This window comes from Ursus arctos, unplaced genomic scaffold (assembly GCF_023065955.2).
Source record: "Ursus arctos isolate Adak ecotype North America unplaced genomic scaffold, UrsArc2.0 scaffold_14, whole genome shotgun sequence".
Taxonomy (NCBI): Eukaryota; Metazoa; Chordata; class Mammalia; order Carnivora; family Ursidae; genus Ursus; species Ursus arctos.
In genome coordinates this window covers 70,063,800-70,090,217 of record NW_026622808.1, presented here as the reverse complement: position 1 = coordinate 70,090,217, position 26,418 = coordinate 70,063,800, and the positions used below count along the sequence as shown (strand labels likewise).

The following is a 26,418-nucleotide window of genomic DNA, read 5'->3' as shown; positions in this document are numbered from 1 at the left end:
CTACAGAGGGGAGGGGGATGGGGGAATGGGATAGGCTGGTGATGGGTAGTAAGGAGGGCACATATTGCATGGCGCACTGGGTGTTACATGCAAATAATGAATCCTGGAACTTTACATCAAAAACTAGGGATGTACTGTATGGTGACTAACATAATATAATAAAAAATTATTATTAAAAAATTATAATAATTTTTAAAAGGCCATGGATGAAGTTTCCTTAAGCATTTGGTCACTTAATATTCCTTTTGAAATGCGCGCAACCTCAAACCCAAAACGGCTTTGCAACCAACATATTTAAATCAGATGCTGCTTTCAGACCCCACATTTTATATATTTATTTACTTATTATCATAAGGAACACTCTAAAACAGAAGAGCTTGTCTAGGCAGATAAGGCATTCACTACAGATCATGGAAAGAGGATAAACTGGGGGTCCCCCCGCCCCCTCCCATCAGCAATAGCAGTGCTAACAGATGAGTATGGGAGGCAGCGTGGGGTGGGCTGGAGCCCTGGAATCGCTGTCTGGACCTGAATCCTGGCACTGGCCCCCACTAACCACAGGCCTCGGACAGGTGACTCGGCCTCTCTCTGTCTCCATTTCCTCGTCTGTAAAATGGGCACCGGCAGTAGCGACTACCTGCGAGGATGCTGAGGAGGAGGTCAGGAACCCCCACAGTGCACGTGCACCAGCGGTATTACCTCACCGGGCACGATCTCAAAGTTACTTACTATTATGCACCATTTTACACACGAGGGAACAGGCACACATGTTAAATCAGATGCCAGTCTTCGACCCTCTTTCGTAATCAGTATGTTAAAATTCCGATGATCTCCCAGGACAGGGAAATGGGGTGCTCTTTGTGTTTTGGAGAGGCGGAGGGCTCTAAGTGGCTTCTGCTCTGACGGGCCTCCACAAAGGACATTAGTAATCTCAAACTGGCTGGGGACGACCTATCCAAGCTCTGCTTCTATTCTACAATCCTGAAATAAATGTACTGAGCCATTTGATCATTTATCAATGATTTGCCAGACCAGCTATGTGCCAAGTCATCTACGGATCCTATGAGTAAAAGAACTCCACTGCTCTAGGGAGGTCAGAGTAGAGAAAGCTCCTCTCACCTCCCCATGTCCCACAGCACAGCCACCCCACTCCACCCGCGATGGGATGCTTGGCTGTCTAGTTCGGGGCCACTACTCTGCCCCACTCCCATCTGCCTGCCCATTTCCTGTGTGGCTCTGGTCTCGAGCCTGTACCGCTTCTCCCATATGTGCTCCCCTGCGCTCTACTTACCCCTGGGGCCCGCTGGGGCCCTGAGCCCCCATGCCACCCACTCTTCCCTTCCCCCACTGAAGCCCTGTTGGGGACCCCAAAGTGCACGCTTAGGGTTGGCTGGCCGAGCACCTGGTCTGTCTTCCTCTTCCTTTCAATGAAGCACACGTTCCCAACACCAAAATGCTCCCAGAGATAGAAGACTAGGGAAGCAGAGGCCACTAGGCTTTATCCCCACGATCCCCACATTCTGAGCTTTACCGTCCATCCGGGGCTTGCTCATGGATCATTTAGAAGACCAGAATCCTAGAAGAGTCCCACAGCTCATCCCATGCCCATTGGCCCCAGGAACTAGAGAGCCACCCCTCCCTGCTCCCTTCTCTTTCTTTTCTTGTCTGTGCACCGCCCTATTTTAAAGGACTCTGAGAAGTATCTGAGCCCCCACTGTAAGCCCAGCCCAGCCACAGTTCAAATTTCACGTCCTGACTATTCTGCACAGAGGCACTGGGTTCTTTTTGTCGAAAGTGTCTGTGCATCTCTTAGCTGTCCCACTATGCAAAAGCCGAAAAATTCTTATTTGTTGAGCTAGGCACTTTCTATATGTTTTACTGTTGATTATCCCAGCCCCAGCATCCTCCCAGGACTAGGACCAGGGCATTTCAATACCAGCATAGGCCAAACCCTACCTTTGGTTTTTGAGAAAGTCACTCACTGCCTCAAGGGCCTTCCTTGTGAAAGAAGAATGAGAATCCCTTCATTGCACAGGTGTTTTCAAGCTTAAATGACAATGTTCTCAGAATGTCTAGCGTTGCACCTGCCTGAATGCTGGTTCCCTTCTTTGGGCTTGTATGAGTCAAGTCATTTGAGAACAGGCAAAGGAGGCTCGTACTTGGAAAGGGTGCTCCAGACAACCATTTAGTTACATGCCCGATCACCTACTGGTTTTCTGGTCTGTGTGTTTGGGTTTCTCTTTCTCTGACTCACGTCAGGTAGGCACACCTGTGTCGACAATGGACTGGGCCTCATCTGCCTGTGGGGGTCATACTAGAAACATTTTTATTTGGAGCAATGATGATGACTGTCAGCCTACCTAAGTCTGAAGAAATTCTCCATTCCCCCGGCTGTGAGCCAGATGGAACTCTTCCCAGCTCCAACACGCTAACTACAATGGCTCCCCCAGAGAAATAAAGCAATCAGAGTAGCGCCAGGCACGTGGCAGGACGGCAGCCACCTCGGGCCCCGGCTGGCTCAGCAGCTCCCACTGCCGCAGTCGGGGCTCGGTCCACAGCCTGCCTGTGTCTACAGAGAAGGAAAGCAGATCGGCTTGGCCGATTTGCACAAACCAATTGGTTTAAAAAACCCGACGTGGCATAATTCCTAAGAAGCCAAAGTTACTAAATCATTAGTAAAATAGGTTATGTATGTGTCGGTTATATTATAACTGTAATTTTATTTTAAGAAAAATTGTAACAACACAGGTAGGGGGGTGGGTGAAGTAGGTGATGGGAATTCAGGAGGGCCCAGGAGATGAGCACTGGGTGATGTGCGGAAGTACTAATCACTAAATTGTACACCTGAAACTAATATTACACTCTGTGTTAAGTACCTAGATTGCAATGAAAACTTAAAAGAGTTATAACACATATTTTTCGTGTCTCTGTGCCAGGTGCTGGGCTTTGAGCTCTATACACACAATTTCACCCCCCCTGGCTGGAAAAAGCTCAGAGCTCTAGATCCCATGGAGTCTTTTCAGATGTCAGTTTATTTCTTCTTCATAAGTGCCCACTCTTAGTTTATGGAAGCCAAGTCTTCCTGGATCATGCCAGAAGTTACTGGCAAGTTTCTACATTTCTCCCAGCAATACCATCTCATAAGATCCTTGCTTCTGTGACTCCTTAGAAGGATGCCCTTCTTTGGGACTGCTAAGTTTTTTGGATCACTGGTGATTTTTCATCTTTTGCTCAGCCTTTCCAAAGGAGGTCAATATTTGTCCAGTACTAGAAATTGGGAGATGATTGTGGGGGTTCTTGCCCAAAGGTTTCAGTCCCGATGAAGTAAAAGGCTTGGCATTACTCTAAGAAGCTACTTTAATACACTGAGAAGGAGTAATTAATGTTCCTGGTGCATTCATGAAGAGAAAAAGCGTGCCACCAAATCTTTTCTATATATAATATTTTAAAATGCACATACCCACGCCCACACACATAATTTATGTATGTATGAAAAGGGAATGTGGGTCATTCTGAAAAATGGAAAAATACAGACAAGCCTAAAGGAAAATAAAATCCATCCATAACCTCACTATCCAGTGATAACCAGCATGAATATTATATCTCCTTCCCAGTTCTTCCTCCCCACGTATATTAATATTTGTTTGTCATTGCTGACAGTTTAATTATAAATGTATAGTTATGACTTTCAATTGTAATTATAATTTATAACCACAATCACAGTACATGTTTCATTTCAGATCCTGCTTTTGATTCCTTAGCATGTTTCCATGAACAGCTGCCCACAGGAAGAGCACTGCCACCTCCTTCCAGAGTCACTCTGAGAGTGAATGGGGGGAATGTCTGAGAAAGCCCCCAGCACAGGGCCCAGCACCTGGGAGGTATCTAAGAAGTGATTAATCATGGCACTCGGACCCCTATTCCCCTCCTAAACCCAGAGCAGACATCACTAATCAATCACAGTTCCCCACTCTGCTGAACGCCAGGTAGCCTTGAGCCTTTTTCAGCACCACATTCTGGACAGCCGCATATTAGATTCCCACCCATGTTATATTTCCTGGTGGTGAGAAGGCTGGTCCTGCAGAGCTTCAAGCCCCAATTTCCCCCTAGGATGATGCCACCGCTACTTGGAGCGGCCAGCCTCTTGCATTCCATGAATCAGTAGCTGACTCTTTTACACCTAGTTTGGGCCTTCCCTATAAAGCACTGTGGAGCTAATGCATTTGGGTTGCCAAAATCAGGGTCTGGCTTCAAAAGCTCTAGCTAGGTGTACAGGGGATGAGAGACTCCTCTGCCACACAAAAGTGGCTGGGCAGAATTTACTTTAAGACTGATCCATCTCGAGTCCTGGGCCATCAAGAGAACGTTATCCTACAACCCTCAAAACAGCACCATACTGAAGCCACGGGTGCTCCTTGGTAAGAATCACAAGAGGCTTGGGGCCATCCAGTCTCCTGAGCACTGAATCTCAGTAAAGCCTTCCCATCATAAGGGTAATTAAATTCCAAAGTAGGCCTGCCCTGAAGCCGTTCAACTAGAAAATTACAAGCCACAGCAACGATGTATTTTCATATAAATGTGCAAAAGCAAATCCAGCATCAACCAGCTTGAAACAGAGGGGGTTGAACAGTTTGATGCATTTTAACACCTAATTTATCATACTGCTAACATCTCTCTTTGGGCACTTAGCGCATTCCCCTCCCTGGGCCACCCAGATGCCTGCCTTATCTAGCCTGCTAAGCTGAGAGGTTCTGGAAGGCAATGCCTTACTCAAGCTGCAGAGTCTCATGGGAGCCTGCGAGCAACTGTGGTGCCTGCAGTCAGGGCTGGCAGAAGAGAAGCAGGTCATGCCACCCTGTCACCAGCACATCGTGGGCTGTGGGCTTCATGACCACGTCAGCATCACCCCCATCCCCAGTCCCACTGTCCTTGTTTCTCTGTGGAGGACATATCCCAGGACTGCTCTCTGCTCAGCCTTTGGGACAGTCACTCCCCACTGGCTCCCCTCACCGCTGCATCCCACGTGGCTGTCCCAAGCAGAGCTGGGTGCAGCGACCAAGGCCAAGTCTCTTCCTGGGCTCACGATCACTAGCTCGCTTTTTGTAGGCAAAGAAAAATGTCCCCCAGATGCACAAGAGTACCATCTCCCCTAAATAACATTTCCTCTTGACCTTTCAATACTCAGTCTAGCCTTCCTTTGCACACAGCCTAGTTTCCGAGCTGGAAGGCCTCCGAAAGCAGAAATCCAAGGCAAAAGGATTGAGACCCAGAACATCCTTTTATTATGGTTATCTACAATTCCTTGTTATATACCTGACATGCTGTATATTCTGAATGTCACTCGTACCCTAAAATATTCCAGATGAGGAAAACAACATAAAATCAAAAACAACGTAAGATCAAATTCTTTATACTGCCCAGAAGTGCCTTCCTAATGTGTCTCCAGCCCCCACCTCCAGGGGCATCCCAGCCCCCGTAGCACTTACACCAAGGTCAGTGTTGCCAGGTCAGCAAGGCTGGTGTGATCTCTCATTGTGAATTTACCTGCTCAGGTTACATAATCATACGGAAATGGACACACGCAGACAGAACATCACTGGACTACAGAAGCGCGTATGTGCCTCCTCCCCCCTCCAGAAGTCGCCACTTGTCCTCACTCCTGGGATAATCACTCCTTCGCTTTTCTTTGCAGCTTAACCACCTCTGCATGGAGGTAAACAACGATCTGTTTAGTTTGCCTGTGTTTGAACTTTTATGTGAATAGACTCATCCTGACTTTTTTTCCTGAGTCTTGGCTGTTTCCTTTATTCGGTAGGCTTTGGGAGCTCATCTACACGGATTCGTGTAGCCACGGAGTCCCTTTTCACTACCGTATAGTACTCCACCATAAGGCTATGTTTTGATCCTATGGATGAGCATGTGCATTATGCCCAGTTTGGATATGCTGCGAGTCATGTTGCTACGGCCATTCTTGTGTGGCTCCTGGCGCTCATGGGCCAGAGTATCTCCAGCGTGTACATCTGGGAGTAGAGTCACCGGATAGGGCGTGAAGTCGTTCAGGCCCTACCAGGTGACGACAAATCATTTTCCAAAGAGGTGGGACCAATTTATACTCTTCCTTATAGGTATGAGCATTCCTTTGCCCACAACCTCACCACCACTTATTGATGTCAGACTTCAGATTTGCCAGTCAAATGGGTGTGAAAGGTATCTTCTTGTGGTTTGAATTTCCGTCTTCCCGAGTACTGGTGAGCTTGAGCACCTCGGGCACGTTGTAAGCCTTCTGGGCTATGCTGCCCCGCACCACCATGACCACACAGACATTCTGGAGTACCCTCTCCCTCCTTTCCGCCAGTGAGCTCCTGCTCATTCTGCAACACCCGATTCAAATGGGACTTTCTGGGTGACAGCATCCTTTTGGTTCCCTGAGCCAGAATTAGACACACCTCCTGCTGGGTTCCCACGGCCCTGGGCTCAGCTGTGTCACAGTCCCTGATCACCCTGGGCTGGAATAACCTGTTTCCTTATTGTTTCTGCCAATAAATGACTGCCTCCCTATTTTCTCTCATTTCCATCCTGCAGAATAATACCTGGCACAAGACGGCTGCTCATTATGTTCGTCGATGGATTTCATCAGGTTTAGAGAAAAACCGATTCTTTCTAGTACAGCGTTGTTTGGACTTAGGGGGAAAGGAAGTTTGGATTTAGATAAAAAGACGGGTCTGGACTCCTTACCAGATCTGTGTGCGTCAGACTAGTGCCCAAGGAGAATTCCTGGAATGCTGCGCAGGCACTCATCTCTGTGGGCTCCCCGCTCTGGCTTTGGGCTCCAAGCCCTGGGTCCCCTCCGAGGGCCCGGTGTGGACTCCTGCCTCATTCTCACTTCTGTGACCACGCCTGTGACTCCAGCAGCTGGACCCCAGACAGGGAGTCCCAGGACCGACTTCCCCAGACAGGCCCTCCCCAAGTGCTCACCCCTCTCCTGTTTGTTCTCGCCATTCCCTCTGCTGCCACCCCCGCCCATGCTACCCCAGACCTGGATGCTTACAACAGCCTCTAGCTTGACACCCTGCCCCCAGCCTCTCCCACTCAAATCTGTGCTGACACAAACCCCAGCTTTCTATTGTGTTCATAGCCAAAAGTCGTCCACTGCTCTGCTTCCAGAACTGACTCATCCAACCTCAGTCCTCACCTTGCTGGCCCCTCCCCTGCCCCTCCCAGCTCTTTACCCTGCCAGAGTTTCCTGTCTCGACAGCCTCTGCTCTGTGGTCCTCCCAGAGTGCTCCGGCTGGGCCTTGGTGAGGGTGGGGGTGATCAAGATACCCACAGTAAGCTGAGGCCTTGGGTGACGTGACCACGCCGGGAGCACCCGAGAGAAATCTGGGGCAGAGCAGCAGGAGGTGGGAGCAGTTCCAAAGCAGGACCACAGATCACCAGGGTCAGGATGAGAGAGCAACCCAGCTCCATGGGGAGGCGAGGACTGGGAGGGACTGGCAGGGCCACTTGTCCAGCTTCCCGAGGTCTGTGGCCTCAATGTCCTCCCAGTGCATTCTCGGGACCTCATCAAGCGTGCAGGACCAAGTGCCCCGAAGAAGCCAGAAGGGTAGGACACGCTTACCCAGGGAGCATCCATTGAACCAAAAACAAATCCATTCTGCCGGGAGATTCTTATGAGGTCTCTGACATAAGAAAGCATAGCACCAGTTTTAAAGATGAGGACACTGAGTCTCAAAGAAGTGAGGTTGCTTGCTAGCAGGAGTCAGAGCTGGACTTTGGATATACCTGACCTCGATGTGTGCTGTGCCCATTTCACCACACTACCCTAGAGGCCTAGCTCCAAATCCTGGCTCCATTCCCCACCAGCCACGTGATTTCTCTGAACTTGCCCTGCCTCTCCCAGGGTTGGGGAGAAGATGAAGGAGGTGGTGGGTGTCAACAGCATTTGCCAACTGTCCATTGCTATAGTTACACTACCTCAGTCCCTTCTTGGAAAGACACGTGTGAATAAATGAGAGTGAATGAATGCAGTCATGAATCCACTCTCTCCGCTCCCTGTGCTTTGTGGCCGATGCCTTACCTCCTCGCTATACCACAGGTGGAAGCAGTGACTCCGGCTTCTTGGCTCCCAAACTGCTCGCCCCAGAGCTGCCCACCAAAGAAAGCCTTAACAACATTTCTTAAATGAATAAAGGACCACATGCCTGCATGATAATAATGAACATAGCACTTTCCTTGCAACAGGCCACCATTAATGCTCACGAAAGAGGAGACGATCTTCACAGCAGACTGCGAATGGGCTGCCCTCGACTCCATCCTCCCTTTTGTCCAGAGTGGTAGAATTTGACCTGGGCACACGGCTGCCCAGGCAGAGACCATCTTTCCCAGGCTTGCCTCCAGCTAGGTGTGGCCACATCACTGATTTATGCCAGTGGAATATGAGCAGTAGTGATGTATGCCATTTCTAGACACCAACTTTAAAACAATCTGCTTGTTTTACACTGGCTCTCTTTCTTCTTCCCCCATCTGGAAGACAGAAATGGTGATGGTGCAGCTTTGGTCGTGATCCCACATCCACAGAGGTGGTGGAGCAACAAGGTGGAAGGAACCTGGGCCCCCGAATGACAGTATGGTGCAGGCTGAGCCGCCAGCTTGGCCCACTGACCTCTGGACTGGTAAGGGAGAAGGAGCCTGTACCTTCATCTTACATAAGCCATTAAGTTGGAGGTCTCTTTTTCACATGGCTCAGTCTGTACAGTAACAAAGGCAGACTCATTACCAACATCCCCCACGTGTGCAGCAGCAAGCTGATCTGGGTTCAGATCCAGACTCTGTTCCTTCCTAACTCTGCGACTTTGGGCAAGTCGCTGACCTCCCTGTTTCCGCCTCTGTGAAATGGGGAAACTACAGGACCTGCGGTAGAATTAAATGACATCGGATAGGCACAACAAAGCCGGCTATTGTCCTTATCATCACATCAAAATGTTTTCCTACCGGTAGAGCCCCAGCCAGGCCACCCTGGGCGCGGCCTCCTGTGCCAGAGGAAGTAGCTTTTATGTTGGTCCCCTGTGTGGTTAGCTATGATCTTCCTGCCGCAACTGGTTTTCCTGTCCTCACATCCATTTTAATGCAAGAACCCTATAAATCATGGCAGTAAGAACTGCAGAGTAAGGTTCAGATGCATGTAAAGTTCTGGAATATTTCCCAAAACATCGATTTTCTTTAAATATATATATATTTATATATAAACATATATTTTTACATATTATATTATACAAATATATAAAATATATAAATAGTATCAGGTATTTATATATATATTTCCCCCCTAGAAAAGATAAAGCTCCACGAGCCCGGAAGGCTGCTACGATCACACCCATAATGCAACATGAAGGAACAGAAGGACTGCCTGTCATCGGTCTGATGCCCACACAGCTCTCAGCCCTTCATTTCTTCACTAGCAGACTTGTTGAGTGCGTTTTCTGGGCCATGTACTCATTGAGGCTCCAGGGACACATCTAAATTAAATAAAGTCCCTACCATTATGGAGATTTCGTTCTAGTGCCAGAGCCAGAATACTTAGCAAATAAATATATTCTGAGCTGTGTCAAGCACTTTGGAGAAAAACAGTCAAGGGGGAGGGTCAGAAGACTGTTCTGCTCCACCCTAACAACACGGACTTGCTTACTACCGTGCTCGTCATACTAGCTAGTAGGTTCAAGACTGCAGTGAGACATTTTCCCAATGATTATGAATGGCCAGCAGGTGCATGAAAAGGTGCTCAATTTCACAGTCATCAGGGAAATGCAAATCAAAACATAACAAGCTACTGCCTCACACCACTCAGAATGGCTAGTCTCAAAAAGACAAGTGACAACAGGTGGCAAGGATGTCGAGAACATAGAACCTTGTCTGCTGTTGGCGGGAATGTAAACTGGGGCCCCAACTAAGGAAAACAGTATGGCGCTTCCTCAAAATACTAAAAATAGAACTACCGTAGGATCCAGCAATTCCCCTTCTGGAAATATCTCCGAAGGCAATGAAAACTATGTTGAAGAGATATCTGCACCCCCGTGCCCACTGCAGCATTATTCACAACAGCCAAGACATGGAAGCAACCTAAATGTCCACCAGTGGATGAATGGATAAAGAAGATGTGGGGGATATGCATGGATAGACACAGTGGAATATTACTCGGCCATAAAAAAGAAGGAAATCCTGCCATTTGTGACAAGATGGACAGACTTTGTGGGCCTTGTGCTGAATACCGTAGCATCTCACTTATATGTGGAATCCAAAAAAAGAAAGAAAAAGAAAAAAACCAAACTCATAGAAAAAGACATCAGTTTATGGTTACCAGAGGGGAGGGGGGACTGGAGAAGGAGGCCAATTATAAGATGAGTAAGTCCCAGGGACGTCCCATACGGCGTGGCGGCTCCAGCTGCTGCTGTGTGTGGCATACAGGAAAGGTGTGAAGATCCTATGGGGGCTTATCACAGGGAAGACACCTTTTTAACTCCTGTACGTTTTTGCTGTTGCTGTGTGAGGTGGTGGACGCTAGCTGAACTCACTGCGGTGATGGTTTTCACGACACAGGGAGGTCAAGCCGCCACGCCGCACCACTCCGACTTCTACAGTGCCACGTGCCAATGACATGGACTAAATCTGAGCAGCGACAGCAAAAGTTGGGTCGGAGAGGACTTCAGAAACTGAAATGCCTTACTGCTGCCAATAAGTGCAGAGATGACCACACACGAGGGCCCACGGAGGCGCTGAGCCGCCGGCAGTCCCAGTGTCCAGGATGCAATAACGAGCAAAAGCGACATCCCAGCTTCCCTGGTTAAACAGGGCCAGCCCCTCCCACGTTCCCGCTCTTCCTGAAATGTCCTGCAGGTGCAGGAAACACGCCGATTCCAGGGAAGCGAGACAGGTAACGGCCGTACGTGAATGAAGTTAGAAGCTTCTATGGAAACGATTATTCCTCCAACATCAGGTCTGTCCTGCCTGAAAATAATTCCCTACACTTTGAGGGATGCAACCTCCAGGAATGATTTATTTTTAATGGCAAAGCAGTTCTGTAAAAGGCCAAGAGATTAAGACCCTTCATTAGCATGTGTAGTCTCTTCAGAGACCTCTTCTGGCAGCCAGAGCCGTGGCCAGCTCTGAATAGGTCCTCACGCCAAAGGGCTCCTCAGAGGCCGCAGTCCAGATCAATATTTGGAATGGGCCTTCTGGGAAATCACTAATGGTCTGTGGAAGACACATGGCGTGATTTTTCGGACAGTCCATTAATGAAGAGCTTCACAGCTGTCCCACGATTCCAGAAAAGGCCGGCCAAGGGGCCAGATGTTGGTGTGACTGACTCGCTTCCGTGTGAAGGAGCTCTGTCTTCCAAGCCTGGTCTTTCTTACCACACAGAAAAGGGCCCTTGTTTGCCTTTGTTCCCAATGGGGCAGGGGGTGCCCTCCTGCAGACCACCTGAGGTGCACAGGGGAGGGCCCTGGCCTCCAGCTGCTCCCCTGCATCCTGCCAGGTGCCAGCCAGGCTTGCCGCAATGGCTGACGCACGCGAGCTCACGCCATCTGGGAAGGTCTCGCTGTACTGGCAGATGCCGGTAGAAAAAGGGGTGGGGGCACATTCATTTATTTATAGCGTGACTCTTGGCTGCAGGGGTGTGTATCCACCTGGGGGAAAAATGTTGAAGAGAACTCGACTGTCAGTGTCCTGGGGGGATGGTACGAACTGTCAACATTTACTAGTTGGTACAATGAACCTTGGAGGTGCCAAACTACCACGTAACAGGCTCTCAACCTGTAAGATCCCCAGGCTGGCGGTGCTCGGGATGAGGGGGGCTCAGGGACAACCTTAAATAACATGAACGCGCACGAGGAGAATGTTCTTTATTGCGGTCTGTGAGCACGGAAGGGAGGGTCTCAGGGGGGTGGATCTGTCTTAAGTATGTCTTGAACGCGAGCCCATCTCCAGGACAGAGAGAGAAGCCGTGGGCTCGGGGCTCTGGGGCTAGCCCAGTGGGGACCGGAATTTAGCACCGTGCTGGGTTTTCTCCTGTGGTCTCTCCTTCTGTTGATGGTATCTGATACCGGTTTCCTATTTCCTGAGTTAGAATAATGTTTCCTCTTAAAATAGATCTGGAGTGAAAAAGAAAGCGAGTCAAAGACAGCTGTGAAGAAATCACATTCAACTCAAAGGGCTGCAGTGACAATCACACAGGTGGCGTGTGAACACCCGAGGTGTGGGGAGCACGGGTCTCCTGAGGACGTGCCAGCTCTTTCTCTGCGGTGGGCCTGCAAAACTCACCGGGCCCTGCAGGGTCCCCAGGCCCCCCAGGCCCTGCCCAGCTGCTCGCTGCCGCCCTTGGGAAGCACTTGAGGACCCATGCGAGACTAGAGATGCGGGAGGGAGGCACGGGGCAGAAATGACCCGAACGAGGGAGGGCAGGTAGAAGGCAAACTTCCAAAGTGGTCTTGGGAGGAGGAAGAAGCAAACCGCCCCGTGCCGGTGAGGCAAGCACCGGCGTGAGCTCCAGGCCGGCCCTGTCACTGGCCGCCAGGTTCTAGTCCAGACTCAGCTCAAATGTCGCCCCGGCTCAAAGCTGCCCCAGCCACCTCTCGCTTGCGCCTGGCCCACATCCCCGCCAAGGGTCACCGATCTCTCAACTGTTTCCTGGCTTGCCAGCCGACCTCTGGCTTCCTGGGAACAAGGACCTTGGTGCACTCGGCTCAGACTCCCCAGTGCCTGTCGCTGCCACCTACATCTCTGAGAGGGAATGCATGACCCTAACTCCCTGTGCCTCAGTTTCCCCATCTGTAGAGTCAAGGGTTGGAACTAGATCATCCTTAGGGTGCTTTCCAAGAGCTGCGACTGTTAACACGATTGTCCCGTGGTGGTCAGGCATCCCAGCTTTCTGCTTTCCCTTCATTTCTCAATGGCTTCTAGTGGATATGTTCACCAAAACAATAGAGCAGATTTTATGAACAACCACAAAATTCAACGACCTAAGATGAATGAGTGAAGGAAGAGCCTGTTCCATGAGGGAGACATGGCTAGAGTCGGTCCGGCCAGGAACCCCAGAGAGGGTCCACGGGGACCTTCAGCCCCCCGAGATGTCCCCCATCACTGCCCAAAGGACAAAGTGGCCAGCACCGACCACCAGGAGGAAGGCCTGAGTGTTCTCCAGAAGAAGCCTCTCCTCACAGAACCCAAAGGAGACCTTGGAGAGAGAGCAATTCTACGGGGGCGTGGGGATCACATTTAGATTCTTCTTAAAGGCTTTGCAAGGGAAAATATTTAAAGAGACAGCTGTGGTGTGGTTGTGGACCTGGATGAATCCAGAAACAGCGAGTGGAAGCAGCAGAGAGTTCCTTTACTCAGAGACGAGGCTCCCCGACCCTCCTATACCAGTATGCTGGGCTCCATCTTATGTAACACTTTTTTTTTTTTTTCCTGGAAGGAGAACAGCATGAACTTTCCAAGTATGCAGACAGCTCTAAGTTCTTCTGGGTGGTGAAATGCCAAACGGATGGCAATAAACGATTGGGAATTTATTGAGAATGCAGGAGAGGTGAGATGGGCACACAGTCATTAATTAAGGGAAATGGTTACAATTTTATGGGCTCCATAAGGCTTCTGAACTCAGTTGTGATCTAACGGGCAGCTGCGGCCAGGCTGGCGTGATCAGAGCCCACACTGGAGTTGGACACCCGTGGGGGGTGGAGGGACCATGGACCACGGGCTCACACCAAAGACCTGTCATCCCACCATGGGACTTCATCGGAGCCCCTGTGCCCTTCTGAGCCTCAATCTTCTCATCTGTAAAATGGGGTTATCATCTGAACACTGAGTAGCACCTATGCACATGGCGGGGTTATATGAATGCCTCTGGAGAGGTTTCAGGAGGCAGGGCTGCATGTTAGGGCAAGAACAGTGCCTTTAAAGCAGACGGATATGGGTTCAGATCCTGGGTCTGCCATTTATGAACATGTGGCTCTCTGAGACTCAATTTCCCCATCAATAACATAACAGGAATGATTCTAACCACCTACAGTGATGTGAGATTCAGGGAGATAGAGCCAAAGAAGTATCTAGCAAGGTGTCGGACTCGGGCTTGGGCCTTTCTGAAGATCCGTTTCCTTCCCCTTTTCAAAGAAAATACGGGCTCAAAGACACATATTCAAGGAAGTCTTGCTTCACTGCTGTATTTTGAGGTTCAGCCATGGAGATGAGCTCTCCCAGCTCTCGGCTGGTGTCAGTCAAGACAGAACCTGCCAATGCGCATCTTTGATGTGGTACGTGGGATTCTGAACGCGCCCAATGGCCAGGCAGGGCGTGAACTGGGACTGCAAGGGGAGAACACTCTCAAGCTTCCCCAAGCAAAGCACCTGGTCCAGAACCCAGACCCCACTGGGCCTTAACACATGTACAAGGGGCTTGCCTTCCTGCCTTGCTCTCTGTCCTGTAGATCCTCCAAAGCCCGGGGCCATGGGGTTTCAACAATTTCTTTCTCTCTCAAGACCCAGTAAAATGCCTAGCGTAGAGTTGGTGCTCAGTGAATGTTTGTTGAATGAATCTGATGGATGGATGGATAGATGGATGGATGAATGAATGGATGGATGAATGGATGGATGGATGGATGGATGGCTGGCTGACTGGCTACATGGGCAGATGGCTACAACTACATGTTTGTCTCTTCCCTCACAGATGCTGCAGGACATACAGGCTCTCTCTCTGAGACATGAAAGCCAGGGGCCTATTGACATCCAATATCCCTCTCTCTGGGAGTCCCCGAATCATTTTCAGAAGAGCTGTAAGGAGTGCCATGGGGTGCCTAGGTGGCTTAGTCAGTGAGGCATCTGCCTTCAGCTCAGGTCATGATCCCAGCGTCCTGGATCAAACCCTATAATGAGCTCCCTGCTTAGTGGGGTCTGCTTCTCCCTCTGCCCCTCCTCCTGCTCGTGCTTGCTCTTTCTCTCAAATACTGTAAAATCTTAAAAAAAAAAAAAAAAGGAGTACCATGGTGGAGTCATCCTTTCAGCCATCTCCACGGTTTGTGGCTGACACCACGCAAGTTGGAGGGAGGAGACTCCCAGGCCAGCTGCTTTTCCACAAGACCCCAAGCCAGTGGCCCACTGTTGCCCTGTGACACTGCTCTCTTCCAGTTCTCCTTCCAACTACCTACTATTTTTTGGTCTCCTGTGGATCTCTCAGCAGTGGGGTCTCTGCTCTTCTCCCTTTATTAACTCCCACCAAATCCCAATAAGGGAGTCAGTCTCAGAACCTCCCCGCTGCCCACAAGTTAGAATCCAAACAAGGCACGTGAGCCCTTTCAAACGGGACAGCCACCTGCCTTCAGAGCCTCGTCTCTCAGGGCTCCAGCCATTTTCTCTGTCCCCACCACGCCTTCTGAGGCTACCCAGTCCTGCCGGGGACACACTTCCCTCTTTGCTCAAATCTATCGCCCTTCAAGACCTGGCTCAAGTCTGAAGTCCCCCAAAGCCTTCCTGCAAATTGCTCCTTTTAGAAAATATGGGAAAACCACAAAAGTCTGAAGGACAAAATAAAAACTGCCCATCACAATTCCACAACCTACAAATGACCACTATTCATATTTCTCTTCCTTCTTCCCATGATCATATTTTTAATATGGTTGCGATCACAGTTTTATATTGTTATTCCCATGTATCATTATCTCCTAAACAACTTTCTGTGCTATTGGGTTTTTTATGGTAAACATCATTTAAAATATTTGCATAATATTCCTTAACTCATTTCCCTAGGTATTTGCATTTGTCGGTAACAGATTTATTGAGATATAATTCACAGACCATACAATTCACTCTTTTAAAGTGTACAGTGCAATGGTTTTTAGTAAATTCATCACCATAGGCAACTTTAGAACATTTTCATCACCCCAAAAAGAAACCCTAGACTCGGTAACTATCATCCCCTACTTCCCCAACCTCCACCCCAGCTCCAGAGAACCACTAGTCTGCTTTCCGCCTTCGTAGATTGGCCTATGCTGGACACTTTGTATAAATGAAATCGTGTCATATGTGGTCTTTTATGACTGGCTTCTGCCACTCAGTGCAAGGGTTTCAGCTTCACTGCTGTTGGGCTATGTATCAGTATTTTATTCTTTCCTATGCCTAAAAAATATTCCACTGTCTGGAGATGCCACATTTTATTTATCCATTCATTAGTCGACAGACATGTGGGTTCTTCCTACATTTGGGGAATAATGCTGCTATGGGTATTCACGTGTTCATGCGGACATACATTTTCAGTTGCCTTTGTATATACCTAGGAACGGAGGAGCTGGGTCATATGGTAACTGCATTTAACCTTTCAGTAACTGTCAGACTGTTTTTCCAAAGTGGCCACACCATCTCGAATTCCCTCCAACAGCGCGTGAGGATCCTGATTTTTCCACATCTTCGCCAATAGTTGTTACTGCCTTCTTGGTTTTTGCCATCCTGGTGGGTGTGAAATGGCAGCTCATTGTGCTTTTGACCCGCAGTTTCCCGAAGGCCAGTGAGGCTCAGCACCTCTTCATGTGCCCACTGGCCACCTGTAGATCTTCTTTGGAGAACCGTTTTCAGGTCTTTGCCCATTTTTTAATTGGGTCATTTGCCTTTTTATCATGAGTCGTAAGTGTGCTTTTTATATTCTAGATATGATTTCCTACGAAGATAAATGATTTGTAAGTATTTTCTTCCAATTGTCTTCTCACTTTCTTGATAGTGTGCTTCGAAGCACAAAGGTTTTTAATGCTGATGAAGTCCAATTGAGCAACTTTTTCTTTTGTTACTTGTGCTTTTGGTGTCTGAAGAAACCGCTGTCAAATCCGAGGTCGTGAAAATTAAGCATATGTTTTTTTCTAAGATTTTTATAGTTTGAGCTCTGACATTTAGGTTTTTTAGTTTATTTTTGCCTATGGTATAAGGAAGAAGGCCAACTTCATGCTTTTGTATGTTCATCTCCAACTGTCCCAGCACCATTTGCTGAGAAGACTATATTTCCTATTGAATTATTGTGGCCTTCTTAGCAAAAACGAATTGATCATAGATATATGTTTTTTTCTGGACTCCCAATTCTTTTCCATCCTTATGCCTGTAGCACACTGTCTTGATTATTGTTATTTTGCAGTTAAGTTTTGAAATCAGAAAATAAGAATCCTCCAATTTGGTGGTCCTTTGGCAAGACTGATTTGGCTTTTCTGGGCCCCCTGAGTTTCCACACGAATTTTAAGAAGTTTGTCAGTTTCTAGAAAGAAGCCTTAAATCTGTAATCAGTTCGGGGAATACTGCCATCTTAACCGTACTGTCTTCTAGTCCATTGATGTGGGATGTCTTCTACTCATTTGGACTTTCTTTAATTTCCCTGAGAATGTTCTGCAGTTTCCAGAGTATAAATTTTGCATTTCTTTTGTTCAGCTTAGGCCTAAGTATTTCTACGCTCTTGGATACTCTCGTAAATGGAATCGTTTTCTTAAGTTCCTTTTCCAATTGTTCACTGCAAGTACATAGAAATATAATGATTTGTGTCTTTTCAGTTTGTTTCTTGTACTTGTTGTGTGCGTTTATTCGTTCTAATGGTTTTTTAGTGGATTCCTTAGGATTTTCCATATACAAGATCATGTCATCTGCAAATATATTTTTACTTCTCCTTTCCAAACTGGTTGCCTTTTATCTCCTTTCCTCACCTGACTGCCCTGACTAGGTCCTCTAGTACAATGCTGAATAGCAATGGGGAGATGGCCGTCCTTGTTTTGTTCCTGACCTTAGGGGCAAAGCATATAGTCTTTCATCATTAAGTATGATGCTAGCTTGAGTTGTTTGTCATTGCCCTTTACCCGGTTAAGGAAGGTCACTCTTGGTTGGTTGGATGTTTTTATCACGAAAGCATACTGGATTTTATCAAATACTTTTCCTACATATTTTCGATGATCTGTTTTCTTTATTTTACCAATATGGTGTGTTGCAGTAATTACTTTTCAGATATTAAACCACTCTTGCATTCCAGGGATAAGCCACCCTTGGTAATGGTATATAATTCTCTATAATGGTGCTGGGTTCCATTTGCTAGTATTTTATTAAGGATTTTTCATCCATATGCATATGAAATATTGGCCTGTAGTTTTATTTCCTTATATGTCCTTGGTATCCAGGTGATACTAGCCACTTAGAAAAAGTTAAGAAGTATTCCCTCTTCTCTTAGAAAGTTGTGCAAAGAGTTGTTATTTATTCCCTACATGTTGAGTCAATTTCAACAATAAAGCCATCTGGGCCTGGGCTTGTCTTTGTGGGTAGTTTTCTGCTTACTAATTCAGTCTCTTGTAAGTTGATTCAGATTTTCTGTTTCTCTCGAGTCAGTTTCAGTAGTTTGCATCTTTCTAGAAATTTCCCTTCACTTATCTGACTGATCAGCATACAATTATTCATAGTATTCTTTTATAATCCTTGTACTCATGAAAGATAGGTAATAATGTTCCCTCTTTCATTTCTGATCCTAGTCACTAGAGTCTTCTTTTTCTTGATAATCTAGCTAAAGTTCTGTCAATTTTGTTGATCTTTGCAAACACCCAAATTTGGATTCATTTCTTCTATCTATTGTTTTGCCTATTCTCTATTTCATTTGTTTCTGCTGTGATCTTTATTCTTTCCTCCCTTCTACTTGCTTTAGGTTTAATTTGCTCTTCTTTTTCTAGCTGGAAGACCGGCCTATAGCCAGCCCTGGCTGCCAATGACCCCGGGTAAGGAGAATGGAAGAGTCACACCTGATAGAAAACCATCGTGAATTGTACCCCCAGGGACAATAGTCAGTAAGGAAGGAGCGGGAGTGGTTACAGAGAGGGTAAATACCAGGTCCGTACAGCGCCCTGACTCTGTAGAGACAGGGCTTATTCCTGGCCTGCTCCCACACCTGTGTCTGAGCCAGTTGGCCAACAGGGGCCGCTGAGACTAGATGGTCTTAGCTGTAAGACTTCAGCAGAAGGATAAATCTGCAGCAACTTCAGACAGGCTAAGGCATCTAGCATGAAACCACAGAGAAACAGAAACGTGAAAAGCCAGGACGCTCATGCACATTCAGCCATGGAAGATTCTCCAGTAGCCTGAAAGCTCTAGACTGGAAATGGTAGCCAGCTGCACTGGACTCCACCTCTACACTGGCTCCCACACAGACCACACAGTGAGGCCCAAGTCCCTTAGCATGTCAAGTACAGCGGTACGAACAACTGTGTCCCCCAGCATTCACCTGTTGAAGCATTAACCTCCAGTATAACTGTATTTAGAGATAAGGCCTTACAGGAGGTAATTCAGGTTCGATGAGATCATAAGAATGGGGCCCTAATCCAGTACTACTGGTGCCCTTATATGAAGAGAGACCCAGGAACGTGCACACATAGAGGGAAGATCATGAGAAGAGAAAGCAAGAAGGTGGCCGTCTACAGGGCAGGAAGAGAGCTCTCACCAGAAACCAACCATGCCAGCACCCTGAGCTTAGACTTCCAGTCTCCAGGATTGTGAGATAATTTCTGTCATCTCAGCCCCTGGGTCCGTGGTCTTCTGTTACGGTACCCTTAACCAACAAGTACAGTAGCCATTCAAATCCAGGCTCCCAAACCAACCATTCCAAACTCATCTTCTGCCATGTACTTTAGACTACAGTTGCTGAAGAATGCCTGTCATTTTCAGAACATACCTCCATGCCTGTATGAAAGGGCTCCCTCTTGCCTGCAATGCCCCTCGCCGCCTTCACGAGCCAACTTAAACTTTTCTCTGAACCCCCGACACAGAGCGTATGGTGCCCACAAACACCACAGTGCCTGGAACTGCCGCCTCAGTACATGAGCACGGATGTCTGTGAAGGCAGAGACAGAGCCACTTCACATCTGTATCGCCAAACGAGAATGGGGGACAGCACAGGCAAGGAGTCCAGAAGGATCCTTGAGTCTCCAGGCCGTATCGTGGGCCCTCCAGTGCTGCCGCCGAGCTTGCGTTTGGAGCTCAGTTAATCCTGGTGACTCATCTCCCCACATCACACGAAGACGCAGACCTCATGCCCAAATTCTGGTGTCCACTCTGACTTTGAGGCTAAAATGGAAATCCCCTTCTGCCATCCTGCAGGCCCCACTTGCACGTGCATTTTCACATACAGAATTTTACCTTCCAGTTAAATTGGCTAAAACACAGCCACCTGGTCTCTTGGGGGATTACCTACGGGGAATATTCTTATTCTGGGTGTTACCAACGCCTTCAGGGATACATCTGGATTCTGGTACTCCAGTTCCTGAACAAAAAAGTCAGCCCCTCTGATCTGCACTCAGTGGAAATATTCTGTTCTTTTCCTCGAAAATCATGCCTCTGGAAGGGACTTTGGAGAATCATCTAACTCAATCATCTGACTCTAAATATGAGAAGTTCATCTATTCATTCAAGAAACATGTTTAAATCCCTTATTTTGTGCCAGGCCAAAACTCTACGAGGGGGTAGCACTGGAGTAGAGAGCATAACACTAAACATGACCGAGTGCCTGGGTGGGGCCGTCGATTAAGCATCTGACTCTTGGTTTGGGCTCAGGTCATGATCTCAGGGTCAAGAGATCGAGTCCAGTGTCGGGCTCCCTGTTCAGCATAGAGTGAGCTTGAGATTCTCTCTCCTCCTCTCCCCCTGCCTCACCCTCCCTCCACTCACACACTCTCTTTCTCTCTCCCAAATAAATAAATAAATAAATAAATAAAATCTTTAAACAACAACAGCAACAACATAAACATGACTTCTGCCCCGGAGAAGCTCAGGGGTTGTTCCACCATCATAAGATGCAAAGTGTCCTAGAGTTATATAAAATGCAAAACCCTCTGGGAGCTTGCCTGAAGGTCTAAGAAATGGTACTTTGTCTAAAGTTACTCAGAGGCAGAGGCAGAAATAAAGCTTGGATGCTGGTTTTCTGACTCTTAGGACAAAGGTCTTCTCCCCGTGTGGTAGAATGTCAAAAGTGGCCTCATTCGTGTCCTCCACTCATCCTTGCTCCTTGGGTGTGCCCTCGCACACCACCTCTGGGCTGACATGCTCTGACAGTAGGACCCTTGCACACTTTATCCCAACAGAGACTTGAAAAGCACGTGTACATTGGGGTTTGCTCTCTTGTTGTTCTTGAAACATTGCCACCCTAAGACCAGATCTGAGCCCACCTGATAAAGGGTGCCAGACCACATGCAGAAGAACTAACGAGCTCCTGCCAACAGTGTGCTGATACCAGACCTGTGAGTAAAACCACCCTAGACCAGCAAGCCCCTAGCTGGCCCGCCAGTGCCCACAGAGCCCGTGGCTGACCACAGATGCATGCGGAAGGTCAGCCAAGAGCAGCAGAAGAACTGCCCGGCTGAGCCCAGCATGAATTGCCAATCCACAGAATCACGAGCTAACAACATGTTGTTACATAGCAACAGGTGACTAATGCACGCCGGACTGCCCCGCCCACTCCAGATGCAGTAAATGGCAGGATGGCACTTGTACCAGTTAACCGCATCGCTTACAATAGAAACATTCTACACATCTGATTGCACATCAGGACCAAAGGAGACATACATGCCTGAGACGGAAATGTCTTAGGACACAGACTACTGGAAATGGGGTGGATGCATCTACTCAGGTTTGCTCGCACTGACTTCCAGCTTTACTCGCTAAGGCTGCTTTGGTCTCCTTGCCGGGCAAGAGTGTACCTCACACACTGTCATGGAGGTTTCGCATGAGATAAACGTGTCTCATGGTCCCAACTATGCGTTATCTCAAAAAGAATTTCACCACCAACAGCTCCCTCGTGGTTTCTTGGTTCCTTTACCTTGTAAACTAAGCACCCAGCATCTATTTCTATTAAACTTGTGTTATTTAGGGAGTTTGAAATCTCACTGAAATAGAACTGAGGAGTTTTTGTTTTAAGTCATCTCTACACCCAACGTGGGGCTCCAACTCAAGACCCGAGATCAAGAGTCCCACGCTCCAATGGCTGAGCCCGCCGGGTGCCCCCAAACAGAACTGAATCGTTGTTTAACTGTTAAGGGAAAAAACAGTAAATAGGCTGAAGACTGGGGGAAAGCATGCAGCTGTGGTCATGGGGGAGAGCCATAAAGGTGGAATTTATAAAGATCATTCTTGGCGGGGCGCCTGGGTGGCTCAGGTGGTTGGGCGTCTGCCTTCGGCTCAGGTCATCACCCCTGGGTCCTGGGATTGAGCCCCGCATCGGGCTCCCTACTCAGTAGAGAGTCTGCTTCTCCCTCTGCCTCTGCACCCCACATCCCACCCCTGCTCATGCTCTCTCTCTCTCGGTCTCAAAGAAATAAATGAAAAATCTTTAAAAAAATAAAAGATCATTATTGCTTTCACTGTAGGGCTTATGTGACTGATGCTTGCCAGGAGGGTGATGAGAAGTAAGGGATAATGGTGGGTAACAGACAAGCCCAACACACAGTCCTTCCTCACAGCCTGCCAGACTGATGGTGGAGGTAGCCAAAGAGATCAAACTAAGTAGTAAGAGCCCACACTCACACCTCATTTACTACGTGCCTGACATGAACTCTGACACATATCTGACCCACACAACCACCCTAGGGAAAAGGTGCTGGTGCTCCCCATCTTAAAGTGGCAGAGATTGGTCAAGGAAGGCCTACAGTCCCACGCCTCGTCCACGTGGGCCTGGTCTGTTCCCCATGGTCTGTTCACTGCACTATCTCACTTTGCACCCCAGAGAGACCAGCTTTCCCTGAAACATGTCTCTTCAAGATCAACTGAACAGGATAAACAGAGCAAAACTTCCAAAACATCTAAAGGCAGCTATTTCCTAGCCAGGGGTCTTCCACCTCTAATCCAGTAGCGTGCAAATGGCCTGGGGAACCGACCTGCCTTGACAAGGCGAGACTAACCAGAGGCTACATGAGACCAAAGATAGAGTTTTCTCCCTGCCTGCAAGCTTTTCTCCTTCTGTTCCTCCCCCTCCCGCCCCCTCTGTATTGCAGGGCCCCACGCATCCTCTGCCTCATCCTCCTTTTACTCTCCTAGAGCTTTTCTGGGCCTCTCTTCCTCCTAGAATGCATCTCTCTTCTTGTGTGGCCCCTGAGTGCGTCTCCTGCCATCTTTCTGAAGTTCATCAACCCTCATTACTCAGCATCCTGGGGCATCGCCTAGGTGCCCACATGCTTCTAACCACTGAAAACAGAATCACCAAAATAGAGATCTCGTCAAAAGTCTTCCAGCAGCCAGGAGGGAGGTGGCCAGTTAAGGCCTCTCCAAGCCCTTCCCCAAACTGGACATCTGTTGAAATCCTTATTGCGAAGGGCTACCTTGTGGCTTAAACCCATGAGAAGAAGGCGTGGGAGCAACTCCTGGGAGACAGCATTGCACAGAGGAGAGCGTGTGGTCAGGACCTGGCCCCCGGGCCCACGCCAATCCCCTAGGTGACCTCATGTTTACCCTCTGAGCCTCAGTCTTCCCATCTGATGATGACACCTGCCCAGAGCCTTGGGGTCAGGGACTACCCCCAATTTGAGAGTCCGATGGAGCCTCCGATCCATCTTCCTTTCCAGAAAAGTGCACATACTTGACATACCCATGATGTCAAAAGGCTCACAGACTCCAACCCTCTAAAACTTTCCACGACCTCCTAGGGGAAGTCCCCAGGGCCAGGGAGGGCTGGGGAGCTCTGAGGAAACCCCAGCACTCCACTCTGACTTCCTCCACCAGAAAAGAGAGAGCTCTGCCAGTGACGTGCTCACATGCCCCTTTCCTGGCTCGGAAGAGACTCGTTCACTCATTAACACACATTCACGAAGCTCCCGTGGCGCGCAGGCCGCTGTTCTAGGCACCAGGGATACCACACGCATGCGCAGAGAAACAGCATACTGGCACGCCTGCATTTTGGTGGGAGAAGCACACCGCCATCTCAGGAAACTAAGCCTTGCTCTGGGCATTGCACCCGACATCTGCTCTCTGGAGGGAGCAGCACCAGGGGACAGACACGCGAGTGCCCTCCCAGTAACACAGGTGTGACTTCAAAAGTGATCCATTTCCATCCTGATCTCTATGAATCCTGCCCCATGGAGATGTCAATATTTCTGGTTTTGGAAACTTGTTCAAGGAAAAGGAAGGTCCAATTCCCCCTCAACCAAACATCAACTGAAACTATATTTTTCCAAACCTTCTTTCTTTCCTTCTGTTCATCCCCCTTCTCCTCTTCCCTCCCCCCTGCTCCCTCCCACCCTCTCTCCCTCCCTCCTTCCTTTCCTTCCTTCCAGAAATGTGGCTAGAGCTGTGATCCCATGAGAAACAGTTAGTTTACACCTTTTTGAGGAAGGGGAGGCACGGTGTTTCATCACCGCACAGGAGGATTTGCTGGGCTCACACGCGGGAGAGGCGTGCAGGGGCCGGCGACGAATGTGAAATGGGGCAGCTGTAAGTAGAGTGCGGGGGCTCACAGCTCTTGTCACGGCCCTCCTGGCTCCACACAGCCCCCTGCTGTGTGTGTCTCCGGACAGAGAGAACAATGTCACCCCCAGTCCCTCAGTGACCACCATCAGCACCCCACCCCCACCCCAATGAACAAGGCTGTGTGACATGAAAAGAACCTCTTACCAACAAGAACCTTGGATGACCCTAAAATATGGGACAAGGGTCGTCTTGTAATCTCAGCTGTAAAAATTCGCACCACTGAAGACCACTTCCTCCATTCATACAGTAACCGATGGTGTGGGTTTGCCTTCACGGACGAAGTGCCTCTGGGATTGAGCTCTAAACCCCGAAGGTGCTGATAAATAGACAGTGGTGGACAACGGGGGCTATTCAGGAAGCAGCTTATTTTGCTATTTTTTTCTTAGATTCCACTGCAAAACAAAGCCAGATTTGTATCTGCAGAACATTCTTATAGCAACTGGAAGAAATTATCCCTTAACGAAGCTGTTGGAAAAATCAACTGCAAGAATAGCAGCCGGCCCTTCCTCTGGCCATCAAAAGATCTTTGCTACTCGAAGAGTCTTAAAAAAAAAAAAAAAAAAAAAAAAAAAAAAAAAAAAAAACCACCCAGAAGAGATGCCCTATTTAAAAATAAGGCAGTTTGCTATGCTGTAACAAAGGCAAAGCATCAGAAGCAGAAACAACAGCTCATACGAGAGAAAGAAACTTCGGAAATTCTTAAAATAGGCAAAAGAAAATCAGATTGCTACTGAAAAGCTGATTAATCTGATCTAAAATAGTGTCATTGCTATAAATTCAGATTGAGGTCCACTTTCTCAGAGCTTTGGTGTAAATTGCATAAAACAACAGGTTAAGACAAAGGTGCTTCATTTTCGAGTCCTCATTGGACTCCCTTCTCTCACCTTCATGAAAATGAACTTGTCCCCGTCATTAATAATTTTTTGGGACTTCAGTTTGCTTGGCCATGCTCCTTCTCCTCCGCCTCTCCTACTGGTTTATTCCAGGGATGGTGCAGGGAAGCGCCCCCGGGGCCCCAGCAGTCCTCACCTGCAGAGAGTAGAGTGGGCCTCTTCGGAGCGGTGGTGATAAAGGGGTGTGTGGGGAAGGAGAACCCTGCATTCCCTGTGCGCCTGTCACCTGGGGGGGCACCTGGGAGTTGTCCTTCCCCCACCTGCCATCACCACCAGGAGTGGGCAACTTTAGTCCTTCCACTGCTATCACATGGAGCCACTACTATGTGGGGATCAGCACTCTTCACCTGTCCCCTGGATGATGGCAAACACCTTCAACCAGCTGGCTGTCCAAGTGACAAGTCTGTCTCCAACACTTCCAGCTTAAAACTTATCCACGGGGCCCCCACCCCCTTAAGGTTCAAGGCCAAGCCTGTAGCTCAGCCTGCAGCCTCCCCCACTCCCCCCCCCCCAGGGCTTGGCCCCTCGCACCCCTCTAGCTTCCTTAGGCTCCGCCTTCTGCCCAGCAATACCATGGCTGAGGTTCCTGAACATCCCACACAGCCCATGCATTCCTGCTTCGGCTCCTCCCCCCCGCATGCCCTTCCTGAAGGTCAAGTGCACTGGCTGAAAGGATGAGTAGGCGCTGAAATCCAGCCCATGTTCTGCTTCCCAAGCCACACACCCGAGGGGCTAGGTCTACCTGGATGGACCCCTTTCCCTCATTTGCACAAAGGCTCTGCAGGGCTCAGCTGTTGTCCTATCTCTAGGGGCCTGCCACATCACATCGCAATTATCCCCGTGTTCTCCTACCCCCACCCCTTCATCAAACAAAGCGGTCTTTGCCACCCTCTCCCCACGCTGGTGCCCAACACAATGTCTTGAACATGTAGACGTCAATAACTAAGTGTTGGCCGAACTGGCCAGTTGAACGGGAGGCTGACTGTGGCTGAGCAAGAAGAGCAGGGAGGGGAGCCCCAAGAGCCTGTCTT

General features: G+C 48.6%; 1 protein-coding gene and 1 long non-coding RNA gene across 6 annotated transcripts in view; both read right to left on the bottom strand.

The window, feature by feature from the left end:
* MGLL (monoglyceride lipase) overlaps positions 1-26,418 on the bottom strand; it is a 112,110-nt gene that overhangs the window by 79,000 nt on the left and 6,692 nt on the right. The gene's annotated exons all lie outside the window — the stretch shown is intronic.
* On the bottom strand, positions 1,653-25,856 carry LOC130543643 (uncharacterized). The gene is made up of 2 exons (XR_008959144.1): positions 25,379-25,856; positions 1,653-12,146 (listed from the first exon to the last, which is right to left on the bottom strand). It is a non-coding gene; the product is annotated as an uncharacterized LOC130543643 (long non-coding RNA).